General features: G+C 45.4%; 1 pseudogene; it reads right to left on the reverse strand.

Moving 5' to 3' along the window:
• Positions 1 to 471: 471 nt before the first annotated feature.
• LOC136450074 (probable protein phosphatase 2C 38) lies at positions 472 to 12,727 on the reverse strand (annotated as a pseudogene).
• Positions 12,728 to 13,704: the final 977 nt, after the last annotated feature.

The following is a 13,704-nucleotide window of genomic DNA, read 5'->3' on the forward strand; positions in this document are numbered from 1 at the left end:
GCAGCCTAACCAATCAGTCCATAACTACCCCATTTCTTGGCATGCGGTAAATATGACCTCTCGCAATTTCATCGTACAACTTTGGTTATTTACAGCGTACTTGTCAGATGGTACTCAACAATCAACATAGCACACAATATATATAAGCTCCAAACCATCGTAACACAGGACATACAGAGGAAAACTTTCTTAGACATCCAATGATCCAACTGGAATGGGCCACATCAATGGAAATATAATACTGAATTTAATTGGACAAAGCAAAACTATAACATAACACATCTAAAAAACCGAAACAATTATTTATTGAGAGTGTCTAGTTATTTATCGACAGATTCTATGTGATCAAATCTGTCAGATTTTTTTTTATAAATACGACCTAGTAGACACTTGTAGTACAAATCCTAAAGCACAAATCAAACATATAGAAATCTGACAGATTTAGTACCAAAAAAAATCTGCCAATAGATAAATAGCAAAAGTCTTTTATATTACAAAAGAAAACTTCTTAGATCTGCGGAAACCGAAACAATTATTTACATCACAAAAGAAAGGGAGAAACTTCATCCTATGCATCGATCTGATCACCCCATCCATCAATAATAGGCACAGTATTATTACAAATATGATTACTACCGACTGATCTCACTAAACTGATAGAATACTTTACAAAAAGAACAAAATCTGCACACCTATCCATTCCAGCACGCAATAACTTCCACTCAATTCACCAATGAAACTGGCACTATCTTCACGTCACACCAAATCTGATGCATGCAAGATTGCAAACAAAGGCGAACAAATCTCCAGCAAAATTATCCCATCTCAATTGGCAGGCAAGCTCAATCTTCTGAGCTATTGTCGCAACTGAAGTGGGCTTTGGTAAAGTTGGCAGTGTAACACACCCAGAGGAACCATCAAGAAAAGACCACTCATCTTTGGCAGTAATAAGATTTGCAGGAACCCCGGTGCTTGATTTAACAGCCAATGAGTGCTTACCGCTGCTCACTTCTCCGTTCTTCACCAAACTTTGGTTACAGAACTGGAGGATGCACTTGCTGCTTCTGTATTCAAGAAGAGGCAGACAACAGCACAGTCATCGGTTTTTGATGTGGGGTACCGTGTTCTCCATGCCCGGTGAGCTGATTCAACAAGAAATCGAGCTGCTGAGGCCTGTGAAGGAGCATTGCTGATGATGCTAACAACTTCGGCATTGGAAAGCACATCCCACACCTACAGACAACAAAGAGACCCAGATGATCATATAGCAAAAATCTCCCTGGCTCTTAACAAGTAGTATTAAGCAACCAAGATGTTTGAGTTACTCTGTGCTCACCCCATCAGTCGCCAACACAACGAATTCATCCTTATCTGTGATGCGGTGGTAGGAAACATCAGGCATAGAAATTATTCCATAATTCTTCAGACAGAAGTCTCCAAATGATCTTGCCATGGCCAACCCTGGCGAGTTGAAAGTTGGAAGCCACACACGAGCAACGTCTGGTTCATCTGGAAGAGAAAATACTCTGCCCCTTCGTTGCCTGATTCGTGCTGCTTCACCTGTAAATGATTCATTTTTTCTTATTTTGGGTAATATCTACAAATCATAACACCAAAGTTATTTCATGCAAACAAAGTTACACAACAAAAGAAGGAAACAGCCATTTTTTTGGATAACTGGAAACATCCAGTTGACATGCCCTAAGAGAGAAAAAAATTATGAGGACCTAACAAATTCAGTCTGGAAGTATAGGAGTAGCTAGAACCAACAACATTTCATGGAAGCAGTAATTTCGAAGAACTTGCAGCTTTCCTTATTCAGAAAACTATGCTGCAATTTTAGGCAATGCAAAATATTGACATTCCAAAAAATGTATAAAATTATCGTAGTGACAAAGTTTACACTATCATGATTTACATAAGTCAATACGGAGGTAGAAGACAAAAGCCATACATTGCACAGGCGAGGGTAAGGCTTGCCACTAACACTCTTCCCTAGACCCCGCACAGAGCGGGAGCTCTCTGCACTGGGTACGCCCCCTTTACTTATCTTGCAAGGAGGCCTTTAGTTAATATAAACTAAAAGGGCACTTAGACCTCTAACTAAGTTTATACATCCTGACCCTCAAAGCCCAAATAGGTGATTTTAAGATTTAATGCACGGGAAGGTCATTACTAATTACAATGGCCAAAAGGATATGGATCAATTTAACAACAAACATTAACTTGTATTAATTTTCTTTCATAAATCTCCTTTCATATGTGTGTCATGAAATAGTTTCCTAAAAATCCTAGATACATGCACCTATTTCAGGAGTCTCACTGAATTAGTTACTACACTTGTTACAAAACTATATAAACTCAAATCCACCTTTTAGAATTGAAAATTCTTGTAAAGTTTGAGGGCCAATCCACGGATGGCTTATAATAGCATAGAATACTATATAGATGCAGGAACCATTAGTTACGAACTGCATAGCAATAAACAGCAAAGAACAAAGCAGAAATCCATCATCATATATTAGACTTCTAGAATAGAACAATACATGAAGACAAAACATACTTGGGATACTAGGTTTGAGGTCCACTGTCAGCTGAAGAGCAACTAGATGATTATGTTCATCTCTTGTGCCCAAGACAGCTCTCGAATCTCCCAAGTTGCCAATTATAAGATTTTGTCCCTGTAGAAAAAGCAAGATAAACGGGCTGAATTAAAAACTAACTGCAGATTACAGTAACGAAAGGACATCATGGAACACCATACAAGAAAACTATTTTTTGACAAACACAATAGTAGTTCTACCTGCTTGATTACTGTGACTGCTGTTGTACCACTGAATGCACAATCAATATTTCTATGTGCTTTCAGATCCCTGTCCATAACATAAAACGCCTTCAAGAATGAAGCTCTCAGTGCCGTGAAAAATTCTGGGTACTCGCCATTCTCTTCATTTCCAGTGGAAGCATCAGTATCTTCAACCCTGTGTTCGGTTGCAACTCCTTTAGTAGTACCACTCTTTACATTGCTAGTAGAAATCTCTTTGTATTCACCCTTTCCTAAATTTGCACTCAGCTTTACAGGGAGAACATCTCTGACCCTCTTGGCAACCAAATGGCCGTTTGGTCCATGGCCATCAAAAACTCCACAAAAAACGGTATCATCTTTTGAACCAAAATTCTGCAAGTACAAAGCAAGCATTATTCTTGGAACCAACTACATGATACATGTTTCAAAATATATACTTAATGGGGGAAACGGAGACTGGAAAATCATTTTGTTTGTACTTTATAATCAAGTAGTAATTAAGAAGCCTAGATAGTCCCTCCACAGCCATCGCGCACACACACCAAGAAAGTGGTAACTGTTAAGTTTAAGAAAAAAAAAGCTAACTAGAAATCCAATGTAAAAACTTAGCCACTTAAATGGAGATGAAACCCGAAAGAAAATCGTTGGGGCGTAACCCTCTTAGCGACGCGCCATATCGGAACCCGGGTATGGTGTTAAATGGGCAAGGGCCGGGTCGTCAACCCCGTGACGCGCCGTGTCGTGATCTGGGCATGGTGTCAAGTAGCCAAGGATCGGGTCGTCGCTTCCTTAGTGGCGCGCTACATCGGCGCCGGGTGTAGTGAAAAATGAGCAAGGGTCTTCGCATCAGAGTCGACGGGTGCGAAGGGTAAGGAAGCTAGTCGAACCAACTAGGATCCGTTTAGGTAGTTGGAATGTAGGGTCACTTACAGGTAAGTTAAGAGAATTAGTTGATACCGCGACTAGGAGGCGTGTAAATATATTATGCGTTCAAGAGACTAAATGGAAGGGTCAGAAGATGAAGGAGGTGGACAATACAGGTTTCAAGCTTTGGTACACAGGGACAGTCGCGAATAGAAATGGAGTAGGAGTTTTGATTGATAAGAGCCTCAAGAATGGTGTGGTGGGAGTGAGAAGGCAAGGAGATAAGATTATCTTAGTCAAGCTTGTCGTTGGTGATATGGTCTTGAACGTAATTAGTGCGTATGCCCCCCCAAGTAGGCCTCGACGAGAGTGCTAAGAGACAGTTCTGGGAAGACTTAGATGGCCTGGTTAGAGCTATACCTAGTAGTGAGAAGCTTTTTATAGGAGGAGATCTTAATGGGCATGTAGATACTACAAGCGCAGGTTTCGAGTCAGTTCATGGAGGTTTTGGGTATGGTAGTAGGAATCAGGAGGGGGAGGAAGTTCTGGACTTCGCGGCAGCTTTTGACCTGATGATAGCCAACACTTTCTTTAGAAAGAGAGAATCTTATCTAGTGACCTTCAGTAGCGGACAACACTGTAGCCAGATTGACTTTGTCCTCGCAAGAAGAAAGGACAAACGAGCATGCTTGGATTGCAAGGTGATACCAGGGGAGTGTGTTGTTTCTCAACATAAGCTTTTGGTGGCAGATTTTCGTTTTCAGGTGCGTGCCCGTATGGATAAACAAGCTAAGATTGAAAGAACAAAGTGGTGGAAACTGAAAGGGGAGACATCAGAGGTATTTAGGGAAAGGGTTATCAAAGAGGGCTCTTGGAAGGAAGAAGACGACATAAACAATATGTGGGACAAGATGGCAACCAACATTCGAAAGGTAGCCTCAGAGGTGTGTGGAGTAACCAAAGGAAGGGGACGCGAGGCTAAAGATACTTGATGGTGGAACGAGGAAGTCCAAAGGGCTATTAAGGAGAAGAAAGAATGCTATAGACGCTTGTACCAAGACAGGAGTGTGGACAACATAGAGAAGTATAAGGTGGCAAAGAAGACTGCAAAGCGAGCTGTAAGTGTGGCAAAGGGTAGAGCGTACGAGGATCTTTACCAACATTTGAGTACGAATGAAGGAGAGAAGGACATTTATAGGATGGCTAGGGTTCGTGAGAGAAAGACACGGGACTTCAACCAAGTTAAGTGCATTAAGGATGAAAGGGAGCATCTCTTGGTAAAGGAGGATGAGATCCGACATCGATGGCAAGAGTATTTTGACAAATTGTTCAATGGTGAGAATATGGACACAACCTTTCAGTTGGATGACTCTTTTGATGACACCAATAGGCGCTTTGTGCGGAGAATCCAAGAATCTGAGGTCAGAGAGGCGTTGAAAAGGATGAAAGGAGGTAAGGCGATGGGACCGGATGGTATCCCAATCGAGGTGTGGAGATGCCTCGGGGACATAGCTGTAGTATGGTTAACCAAGCTGTTCAACCATATTTTTCGATCGAACAAGATGCCTGATGAGTGGAGGAGAAGTATATTGGTACCGATCTACAAGAATAAAGGGGATATTCAAAGTTGTACAAATTACCGGGTAATTAAGTTGATGAGCCATACTATGAAGCTATGGGAGAGAGTTATCGAGCATCGCTTGAGAGCAATAACGCGAGTCTCTATGAACCAATTTGGTTTCATGCCCGGAAGGTCAACCATGGAAGCAATTTTCTTAATAAGACAAGTTATGGAGCGGTATAGGGAGAAGAAGAAGGACCTACACATGGTTTTTATTGACTTGGAGAAGGCTTATGATAAAATACCAAGGAATGTTATGTGGTGGGCTTTGGACAAACATAAAGTCCCAACGAAGTACGTCGGGCTCATTAAGGACATGTACAACAATGTTGTGACTAGAGTTCGAACAAGTGATGGAGACACGGATGACTTCCCGATTAGGATAGGACTACATCAAGGGTCAGCTTTGAGCCCTTATTTGTTTGCTTTAGTGATGGATGAGGTCACAAGGGACATACAAGGGGACATCACTTGGTGTATGCTTTTCGCGGACGATGTAGTGCTAGTTGATGAAAGCCGGACAAGAGTGAATCAGAAACTGGAGTTATGGCGGGAGACTTTGGAGTCCAAAGGTTTTAGACTTAGTAGAACTAAAACTGAGTATATGAGATGTGACTTCGGCACTACTACTCGGGAGGAGGAAGATGTTAGTTTGGAAGGTCAAGTAGTGCCTAGGAAGGATACCTTTCGATATTTAGGATCAATGCTACAGAGGGACGGGGATATTGATGAAGATGTTAGCCATAGAATCAAAGCAGGGTGGATGAAGTGGCGGCAAGCGTCTGGTGTCCTATGTGACAAAAGGGTACCACAGAAGCTAAAAGGCAAGTTTTATAGGACGGCGATTAGACCTGCTATGTTGTATGGTGCAGAATGTTGGCCTACGAAAAGACGACATATTCAACAGCTAAGTGTCGCGGAAATGCGTATGTTGCGTTGGATTTGTGGTCATACAAGAAGTGATCGAGTTCGGAACGATGATATACGTGAGAGATTAGGGGTAGCGCCAATTGAAGAAAAGCTTGTCCAACACCGGTTGAGATGGTTTGGACATGTGCAACGGAAACCTCCAGATGCACCGGTGCGTAGTGGAATCCTAAGTCAGGATAGTAACGTGAAGAGAGGCAGAGGAAGACTGAAGTTGACTTGGGTAGAGGCAATAAAAGGAGACTTGAAAGGATGGAATATACCCAAAGACTTAGCCTTAGATAGGAGTGCTTGGAAGACAGCTATTCACGTGCCTGAACCTTGATCGCTTCTGTTGGGTTTCAACTCTAGCCTACCCCAACTTGTTTGGGACTTAAAGGCTTTGTTGTTGTTGTTGTTGTTGTTGTAGAAATCCAAGAATATGGCATGCTAAAATCAGTTAACCACTTTCACATCATTAAAGCAGGGGGTAGAGAGTGGAAATGTATTACAATAATAACACTTGTTTCCCTCAATGGACGACAATTTCCAAATGGCAATGTGTGCAATGAGCTGTGTTATTTTACCAGCTGAATCATTAGGATGCTATGGTTGATGTGGTAAGCTGACAGCCACAGCAACAAACAACAAATTTAGTAATTTAAACTTCAGTGATCTTTGAAGCAGATTCTAATGAAACCTAGGTCGAAAGAGATAAGAACAACTTATGTGGCGTCTACAGATAGATAGCCAAAATCTGTGAAGTAACAAAACCTAAATCTAAAGAGACAAGAATGCCTTATGTGGACAGATAGTACCAAAATAACTTTATAAGAAGAACATAAGCAAATGGAAATGGCAGGTATCAACTGTTCAACTCAAGGAGTACATGAAGCAGATAAGATCGTCCATATGTGGAAACCTAAGGATAAGGATGAGAATCATGTGGAACCCTTCCCTACGTCCAGGTTTCTCCATCAGGAGAGCAATTATTAAGCTCTGATTAAACTAGTGCAGGGTAAAACACACTATACCGGCAGCATCCCATGGCAATCCATGTGAAGCAAGAGGAGACGAATCGAAGTGGTATTCTAGCAATCCAGATGGAGGGGGTCAGGCAGGTATTCTACGAAGAGATGACACATGTATGCCCTGGGTGATTTTTTTAACACTTTTTTAAAACTATTTTCAAATTTGACACTGTTTATTTTTTATTTTCAAATCTAACACTTTTGGCCGCACCTTTTGCCGTGGCGTGGCCAAACCACTCTGCCGCGCCATGCATGGCGGCGCGGCAGAACTGCTGACGTGGCAACGACCGGGACATTGATCGGTGACGTGGCCAGCTCTGCCGCACCGCGGATCTTGGCGCGGCAGTGCCACGCCATCGCGCAAGGCGCGGCAGGGTCGAATGCCACGTCCTTCTCTTTCCTTCACTCTCTCCCTCACTCAGATTCGGTCGAGGAGTTACGCGCCGCCGTGGCCGCCAGCCCCGCTCTCTCACCGTCGCCACCGGCTCCTCCCTGCCCCCCTCTCCCCCTCCGCACTGCCCTCCCCTCTCTCCCCTCACTCCCCAGAGCTAGCCGCCGTCTCCCCTCACCCCCGCCGCGTTCGTCAGCGCCGCCGGCCGGCCATTGCCTCCGGCGGCCCCATCTCTCCCTCCCTGCCTCCCTCTCGTCCTTCCCCGCTCTCCCACCCTCTCCTGAGCCACACCTATCTCCCTCCCTCTCCTCTCTCCTGACCCGCCCCCATCTCCCTCCCTCTCCTCGCCGTTGGTCAGCTGTTGGCACTGTGCCGACCTTGGGGTGAGCCCAATCTTCCCTACAGCCATTGTCAAGGTAATTCCTTCTCCATTGTGTAGCTTGATTCGAATGTTTGTTAGTTAGGGTTAGGATTTAATTTTTTTTGACTGATTAGTTAGGGTTCGGAATGTGATGAGATTATTGTGGTTGTACTATAGTTTGTAGTTGTATATTTAGTTAGTTGTTTTTTATCATTACAGCTAGAATAGGTATTAATAATAGATTGGTTAGTATAGGTACTAATATTAATATAGTTAGTGTTCGTAGTTATTATAGTTAGTATAGTTTAGTTAGTTATTATAGTTACTTAGAATAGTTAGTATAGGTGTTAACATTAGATTAGTTTGTATAGTTTATTCCTTTTACAATTACTTTGTTTTTATGCACTAATGTTCCATCATATTATAGTACTCTTAATGTTTGTTCTAACACATCCATTTGAAATTAGAACCAGGATGAGGGATCATCATCCGCAGTACCCCATTCTTGAGGTGCACTACGACAAGGACCACCGAGCCAAGCACCTGCCGGAGCTTCAGGAGGACTTGCTACCTCTTAGACTACGCACGCACCAGTCGCACCGTTGGGACGAGCGATACCAGCCGTACATACAGCGTGCCGGCTTCCTTGAGATCGTCCGGGTCTTCAACACTGGGCTACCGATCCTCAACCCTGCACTTCTCACTGCTACTGTCAATAGGTATGATTTGATACATGTTTGCGACAATACAAAGCATTGATTTGTCTCATTGTTTGAATTAAAAAACTTATTGTATTGAATTAAAAACCAACAGGTGGAGGCTAGAGACCCACACCTTCCACCTTCCGTGCGGCGAGATGACTATCACGGTGCAGGACGTGAAGATGATACTATGTCTACGGTTTGGGGGTCTTCCAGTGACTGTGATCCTTGATAAGGATCACTGGATGGACTTGGTGGAGCAGTTCTGTGGCAGAAGACCACCCGAGGACGAGGATGATAAGAGAGCAAAGTAAGAATTTCTACGTTCCAAACATTTACCATTTTGACACCAGCACATATTCTGCAAATTATTTTGCTATTTAGATGGAGGGTGTAGTACATAACTTTTATGATGCGTATTGTCTTTGTCTAATTTAATGTTTGTTTTTGTTCCCTCAGCTCTCATGTAACATCCGGTGTCAGCTCTAATTTAATGTTTGCAAAATATTTCAGGAAAACATCCGGTGTCAATTCGGTCTGGATAACAGAAAACTCTGGGGCGCCGCTGCACCCAAACGCTCCAGAGCAGGAGGTCAAGAGGTATGCTAGGGTGTGGTTGTGGCACTTCTTAGGCGCCTTCTTGTTCCCCGACGCGTCGGGTAACACCATCAGCTGGGCCTTCCTCAACATACTAAGCCAGCCATGGAAGAATATAATAGCGTACAGCCAGCGCGGTCCTAGCATGGATCTATCATCAGCTCTGCGTTGCCTGCCGACGCAGTACAGGAGGTGCCAACCTAGGAGGTTGTTCCCACCTACTACAGGTTTGGTGTTGGGAGCGATAGCCAGTCGGGAGGCCCATTGTTCACGGTTTACCTGTAAGTGCATCGATTTTTTATTTTCCTCAAACTTGATGCCGCACTTGTGACTGACTATCCTATTCAATGTAGGCATGAAATCACGTGGACGTAGGACCGACTGCTCTGTACGTCTGGCAAGAAGCGGAGATAGGAAACCCGAAGCGGCGGTACAGACAGTACTTAGACACGCTAGACGTCCTGACACAGCACTAGGTAACGACCATTTTGATACTGCTAGTCGGTGTTGTTGCTTTTTTATTATTCCAAAAACCTAACTGCAGTTACCTAACTTTCAGGTGAATTGGTGTCCTTGATCCAGATTCGAGCTAGATGAGTACCTGAGTCCTCGCACTGAGGAAGAGTCGGACGAGTGGCTTTTTAACGGGCCACTAATTTTTTTCCACGTAGTCGAGATGCACTACCCTATAAGGGTGTATAGGCAGTTCGGAAGATTGCAGCCATGCCCACCGCCGCTGTACACAACCAACAGAAAGTTGCACGGGTGCGACAACTAAAACATAACAATTTAGCAGTCATGTGCATACATACAACCACTAACTTATGTTAAACTTGTAGGTACGATCGAAGGAACAGGTGCAAGGAGAAGAATTGGGCCGTGACGCACGTCACGTTCATCCACGACTGGGACAGTTGGCAAAGGGTCCTGATCACCGAGATACCGCCGCACGACCAACGTAACTTCGACCACTACCTCCAATGGTTGCATATGAGTACCCGCACACATATGCAGGCTCCCTACATTAACAAGCCAATTGATGAGGATGAAGACGAGGATGTCATCGTTGATGCGTACGACGAGGCGACAAGGATGGAGACACAGTTTCAGAGAGCCCCGCTACAGAGATACGTGGTAAGAAATTTGAATTTCAATACAACTGCACGTCGGCGTTCCTATGAATTGTAGCGATACGAACTTAGCTCGCTTGTGTATGCAGGCATCACAGTTGACAAGTCTGTCAAACGAAGCAGCCGTGCGACTTCACGAGACCAGAGGGGAGCCGCACGACATTCTACATGTCTTCGTCGATGTACGTTCTATTCTCAAAGCCATGATAGTGGTTAAATGGTTCCCATAACTCATTCATCCGTGTTTTCTTTTTTTGCAGAAAGTGAGGAGCTGCAAGAAGCTGGCACAGAAGCTCAGCTGCGTGGATACTCCGTGGGAGATGCCCTATGACCCGGACCTGTCTAGTTCCTTACTCTCGAGCACTATGCCGACACGAGAAGGTTCCTCCGACACGACGGCTGGTGGGACCTCTTATGTTCGTACCCCGGCAATGCAGGCAAGGGTCCTGCGGAGCACGACGTTGAGGAGGACGAGGACGAGGACGAGGAAGAGGACTACGGTGAGATTGGGATGTCTCAGCTTGGTGATGCACCATTTCCTACACAGTTCGACGAACAAGTACTTGAAACAACCCTTCGCCATATATGTCACAATTACTTAAACATTGTAAGTAACGATGCCTATATTATAATTACAATGTCCTAATTACACTCAGCAGTACCGCCGGGTGTACCGCCAGCGATACCGTACCAACGTTGGGTTCACCCCTAACGTGCTGCCTTCACGTCCGAAGAGGCAGCGACATCCGCGGTACCCATATACTCCTGAGTCGTAGGAGTTCTTTAGGATGACATGATGCACTTGTACTCGGACACCCATATACTGATGGAACATGTAGTATGTCGAGTAATGTCGAACTTATGTATTGATAAACTTGTGCCGTAGTTATGACTTGCTGAACTTATGTAGAACAGAGGTATCGTCGAACTTGCGATGAACTTGGGTCGTGTACAAGTTAGTATTGATAAACTTGTGTATTGATTGTCTCGTGCACTTAACCTTCCTGCTGACCTATTCGTTAAACCGACACGGCGAAATAACTTGGCTCATGTGAGAACATAACAAAAGTGCCTTGTTCCATTTGCTGCTGCTTTGATTGCCGTGCCATGGCTGTGGGCGCGTCAGCCTTGCCACGCCATGGTGGACGGTGCGTCGGCCCCGCCACGTCAGCGACCAACGGGCCAGGACGTTGCCACGTTGGCACCCCTGCCGCGTTCCCATTCATAACGCGGCAGCTTGAATTTGCTGCGCCATGCGAATAGGCGCGGCCAAAAGTGTTAGATTTGAAAAAAAAAAATTAAACAGTATCAGATTTAAAAATAGTTTAAAAAAAGTGTTAAAAATAAAAAAATCCCCTGGGTCAAAGTTTAAATCTTTCGCTGTCTATGCCAGCTCAAGCATATACCTATTAAGAACTCCTGTTTAAAAAATCACAAAAGGCCAGACGACAGTTCTCCTTTTGCACGTTAACATCACATCTGGCCAAAGCAGAGCTCAGCAAACCATGAAAATGTTTCGCTTTCGCCGTTGTATCGGAACATGCTTCTAGAGCATCCGCGAAACGAGTTTCACATCACGGACACGGAGATGAATCGGCAGGACAGAGATCAAGCAATCGGGAAGATGGGAAAAACTAATAAACAAATTAGTTGCTGGATGGACACGAGAAATGCTGATGACGGTATCGATTGTACCTCCCAGACCACCATGGCGTCCTGATTGACACCCTTCCTGCCCTGCATGGTGTAGAGCGAGGCGGCGGCGGAGGCGGATGCGCCGTTGCCCGCGATGCGGCCCGAGGGAGCGTCGGCGTGGCGGTCCTTGGCGGACCCGCCGCCGCGGGGGCGGATCGAGCGCACGGCCCACCCGTACTGCGCTGGCGCGGGGGTCACAGTGGCCACGCTGACGTTCAGAGCCCCGAGGAGGCAATCGAGGAGCTCGACGCAGCAGCCGCCGGCGCCGGCGCCGGAGCCCTCCGCGGACGGCGGCGGCCCGGCCTCAGCGAAGCGCGTGGCGACGGCGACCGCCAGTAGCTTCTGCTGCAGGTGACTGTTCTGCTGCGCCTGCCCCGCGCCGCAGCCCGAGCGCCGGCGGCCACCAACGGCGCCGGCGGCCCCGGCCCGCCTTCCCGCCGCAACGGCCACCATCGCCAGGAACTCGCAGCAGTGGCTCCTTGCAATCTGCTCCTGCCAAGTACAGGTACTTGGAGACGATCAGGTCATGGCCGCGGCTCGGATCTTGGGAAAGGGGATGATGGGTCAGAGAGAGAGAGAGAGAGAGGTAGGTGGACGTGGCCGCAACGAGGCACGCTCAGGGCGTGAAGGGCGCGAGCGCGCGACGCGGTCGTGGCAGGATCGAACAAAGGAGCCACGGAACGAAAGGTTGAGAGCAACTGTTTATTGGCCACCAATATTATTATTATTATTATTATTATTATTATTATTATTTACGCTGTATAGGGACGACGCGAGAGCACAGTACAATACAACAGTGGCAGCAACCAGACGAGCACACTGTTTATACCTTCCTGATGTAGTGGAGAACCGGTGGTTCGCAGCCTGTTCGTTTGGTCGCATTTAGCTTATAAGTCATAGCTTATCAGTCAACGAACATTATTTTTTTCTCGTACTAAACCAGTCAACCGTATTTTCAGCCATAGCTTATAAGCTAAACCAGCCCAAACGAATAGGACATTGGTTTTTAGGCACTGTGGATCTTCTCCATCGTCGGCCTAGTGGAAGCAACAGGAGCCCGGTTGAATAGATTAACGTTTATTTAGGTCCTAAGAATTGACAATTAGATTCCATTATGGATTTTGAAAAGGATTGAATTGGTTAGAAATTGATTCAAGTCTAATATTTTTGTTTGATTGTAGGTAAGTAATTTGTTTTTTTACAAATTCAGAGTGTGATGCACGATGCGATGGCTAAATTTTTTATTTTTAGCCCTTCTTTTGAAATTTTTTTTTATAAATATGTCCCTAGAGGTAAGATTTCAAAATCTAGACCCTTAGCTCGCCGTTATCGTTGCTGGTGCCGAGCTTACACTACTCAGCGCCATCGTTGCTGGCGCCGAGGTCTTGGGCTCGACGTAAACGTGGCGGTGACTTGGCAGGTAGCTCGACGCCGTAAATCCTGGCGCTGAGGTGGTGTTTTAACCCTAGCCCCAACCTTCCTGCTCGAGCCTTCTTCCTCTTCTTTCTCCTCCCTCTTGGGTTTTTTCTCTCCCCACTTCGCCCTATCTCACGAATCGACATATTGGACCGTGAAAACTTTGATTTGATCCGTAGATCTTC

The sequence above is a fragment of the Miscanthus floridulus genome, chromosome 5 (assembly GCF_019320115.1).
Source record: "Miscanthus floridulus cultivar M001 chromosome 5, ASM1932011v1, whole genome shotgun sequence".
Classification (NCBI taxonomy): Eukaryota; Viridiplantae; Streptophyta; class Magnoliopsida; order Poales; family Poaceae; genus Miscanthus; species Miscanthus floridulus.